This window comes from Rhinoderma darwinii, chromosome 7, assembly GCF_050947455.1.
Source record: "Rhinoderma darwinii isolate aRhiDar2 chromosome 7, aRhiDar2.hap1, whole genome shotgun sequence".
In the NCBI taxonomy this organism is placed as follows: Eukaryota; Metazoa; Chordata; class Amphibia; order Anura; family Rhinodermatidae; genus Rhinoderma; species Rhinoderma darwinii.
This window is the reverse complement of record NC_134693.1, coordinates 108,238,042-108,242,088: the sequence shown is the minus strand read 5'-3', so window position 1 is coordinate 108,242,088 and position 4,047 is coordinate 108,238,042.

Genomic DNA, 4,047 nt, shown 5'->3' with positions numbered 1-4,047 from the left:
CCCCTCATGGTCCTCCATCAGAAATGTTTCAGGCCATTATTGTTACTCTTCCCAAGCCGGGAAAGACTTCGGCCTATTATCCCCAGTCCAATGGGCAAGTCGAGAGGGTTAACCAGATTATCCCCAGTCCAATGGGCAAGTCGAGAGGGTTAACCAGATTATGGAGAACTATCTGCGTCACTTTGTTTCCAGGCGGCATGATGACTGGGTGCAGCTGCTCCCGTGGGCGGAGTTCTCTTATAATAACCACACTAGTGAGTCCACCACTTCCAGTCCGTTCTTCATAGTCTACGGCCAACATCCTCGTATACCTCTTCCTATCTCTACTATGTCCCAGGTTCCTGCGCTAATATGGCAACAGACCCGATCTTCTATCCTGCTGTCGGTGAACTGCATGAAGAGACAAGCAGATACAAGAAGACGGGCTCCTCCTCAGTTTCTTCCAGGTACAAAGGTTTGGTGGTCTTCAAGGAATATCCGGCTGAGGGTGCCGTCCTGCAAATTTGCTCCTAGGTTCCTCTGACCCTTCGAAATCCTGATACAGATCAACCCGGTATCTTACAAGCTGCGGCTGCCTCCTACCCTCAAGATTCCGAACTCCTTCTAGGTCTCCTTGCTGAAACCCGTGGTCCTGAACCGCTACTCCAGGACTCCTAGTTCTGCAGTAGTTCCTGGCGGCTCATCTGAGACTTTTGAAGTAAGGGAGATTCTGGCCACCAAGAAGGTGGGAGGAAGGCAGTTTTATTTAGTGGATTGGAGGGGTTCGGTCCTCATGAGGAAGTTTCTCTCCCGCTCTGGTCTCAAGAAGAGGGGAGGGATACTGTGACATCTACAGCCCGTCGTTCTGACTTACCCCTCGACGGCCATGGCCATCCGAGTTGCTTGCAGCGTCGTCCTCCTGTGAGGCGCCGGCACTCACTTCCGGACATCGAGACGGTGTCTGGAGGGCGCGAGCACGCACCCGTGCACGGCTTTAAGGGGCCAGTGCGCGCATAATTGCATGAAGCCTGCAATCTAGCCCAGAATACTCTGGGCTATAAAAGGAGCTCTGCCCTCTTGTTCCTTGCCAGAGAATTGTTACCCAAAGTTTGTCGTGCTAATGGTCCCCTAATGTCTTCCAGCTCCCTAGTGTTCCCTATTCCTGTGCTATCCTGATCTAGTGCCGTGCTGAGCTGTTGCCGTGTTGTGCTGCATTCCACGCCTGTTCTGCTACGCCACGCCTGACGTCTGCCTGCCGCCTGATCCCAGCCATGCCTGCCTTGCTACTGTCTACATTGCCTCAGGTATCCTCTCTGAACTATAGACTCTGTACTCTACCTGTTTGGCCAGCTGCAGTGGGTCCACACCCCACATCATGACAGGTCTGTAGCAAATCAGCAGCCCTGCTACTATCGCAGGGCTGCTACTATGGCAACAGGAGGCCTAACAATAGCCTCCTTGTCTGCCATTACAGCTGATTAGGCCCCGCCCAGAGCCTAATTGACTTGCTCTCAGTGAACGACTAACAGTTCTAATATATTGCACTACATAGGTAGCGCAATGTATTAGAACATAAATCAGACAATTGGACCTTCAAGTCCCGTAGTGGGTGTAAAAAAAAAAAAAAAAAAAAGAGGAAAAATAAAAGTTGTAGAAAAATACATTTCAAGTAATACCATAAAACACAATCGCCCTTTTTCCCTGAAGATATTTATTAGAGAAAAATAAAGCATACATATTTGGTATCGCCACGTCCGAAGCAACCTGAGCTATAAAAATATTGTTACTCATCCCGGACAGTGAACGCCGTAAAAAAACAACTTAAAAAACTTTGCCGGAATTGCTGTTTTTGGTCACTTTGCCTTCCAAAAATTTAGATAAAAACTGATCAAAAAGTCACATGTATCCAAAAATGGTATCTATAAAAACTATAGCTCGTCTCGCAAAAAACAAGCCCTCATACTGCTCAGTCGACTAAAAAAAATTATATAAAAGTTCATTGTGCAAAAAGTTGTAAAACATAAAAAAGTGCTATAAATTTGGTATCGCTGGAATCGTACTGACCCGCAGAATAAAGTTAACATGTAATTTATGCTGCGTAGTGAACGCTATATTAAAAAAAAAAAACTATGCCAGAATTGCTGTTTTTTGGTCACCCCCCCCCCCCCCAAAATAAAAAAAATGATGAAGCGATCAAAAAGTCCAATGTACCCCAAAATTGTAGCAACAAAAACTACAGCCCGTCCTGCAAAAAAACATCCCTCATACAGCTACGTCTATGAAAAAATTAATAAGTTAAGATTCCCATTCAGAAAAGAAAAATATGGAGTTGTGCAGGCCTGAGGTGAACATTTTTTTCTGTTTCAAGCGGAACCTGGAAGGAGAGGACTCAAACATATCTGCTGGAAGCGAGGGTGCTTCTATTCTACCAGAACAACACTTTCCCAGCAAAATTCCCATAACTGCAAAGGTATAGAGTGTGTACCATAACGGGGAATAAGGACACCAGCTATCAGTGCGACACTGGCCTGTGCAGAAAGTATTGCTTCACAGCGTAACACACATCTATGGATTATTGTATTGTTTGTTTTTACCCCATTATTATACAACCTGACTATGCCCCTATGACACTGCTTACTGCTTTTGCCCACTTCCACCATACTTTTCCCATATGAATAACTGCTCTTGCTTTTGTCTACTCTTATTCCAGAACTGGAGTCCAGGCTCACCATGACCTGTGCCCTACAATAACCCTCTTCCACCCTTGTTTGTCCTCGTTTTTCATTCCCCCCCTCCCTTGTCTAATTGAGAGGAGCTTCGCTCACTGTGATTGCGCTTATAGGATGCAGTTACTTTTAATGTTGTGTAGGAGACTAAGTTGCTATGTTCCTATATCAATTTCTTTTGCAATGCTCCTGTTCATTATGCGTCTGCACGCTGCTGATGTATACCATCGCTTGCCCTAGGATGTGATGCTCACCTCCTTGTTGGGGCTTTGCCCTTATTTTCTTTCTTCCTTGTGGAGGTATTTCCTCCGTGTTTAATAATGGTTTTAAAATTAATAAAAATTTTGAATATGAAAAAAAATTCATAGTAGCTTACTGGTTTTAAGTAATTGATCCAAATCTTCCACAGAAGTGAGGTTCTTTCCCCCCATATCTTCCTCTGTGGAAGTGAGGAGTTGGTCTAAATGACTTTTTTTTCCTTTTAAAGTAGGATGCATCCAACATTTTATTAAATACAGCGCATTACTTATTACTTTGAGACATCCTACTTTTTCCTAAGTCACTAGTGGCCTGGAACCCAATATACAAAACAAAAAAAACAGACATGAAAAATATCATCCTACTATATATTGTAGAGGACAACCACCCCCATCAATTAAGAAGAACCGGACTGAAAGATCTGGTGGCATCAGTATGACCAGCGCACCCTGCTTCTACTTCTGGTTCAGACATCCTGCTTGGCAGAGGAAGAAGTCATTGTGGACTCCAGCTTTTAAGTAGGTTGGGAACGGATTGGATCAGCCCCTCAGCTTCTGGCGTACTTGCAAGCCTCTCCTCCCCGTTTGGGCCACTGGAACAAGACTTAGCACATCACTGCCTGCAGTTGCTGCCCAGAAGTGCCTACCAAATAGCAACTGGTCAGAACATTATTGCGCCAAGTGTTGACTCTTATTGGTAGTGGAATACTGATCCAGGCTCGTGGTTGGTCCTGAAAGTACTACACCACCCAGAAAGGTCCCTAGAAGAACAGGGAGGAAAAACTACTTGGGGGATCTGCAGTCCTGGAGAGAATGTCCATAGCAAGACAAAAGATCCGTTCCAAAGGCTATCCAATCCGCAGGACAGGAAACCTGACTGGGTGTGGAGGTTTTTTTTTTAAATTGGGCTTCCTGTTCAGCAAATGGGATGTCTCTCCAGTGGTGCGGTCATAGCTGAAGGGCAAAAAAACGTATATATCACATAGCAAATCTTGTGTTTTTCCTCTGAGCATACACTGAAAACTTGTTGAAATTTACGTAAATACTCTGCTCTAGACAATGTTAACACATCAAGATCACACAAC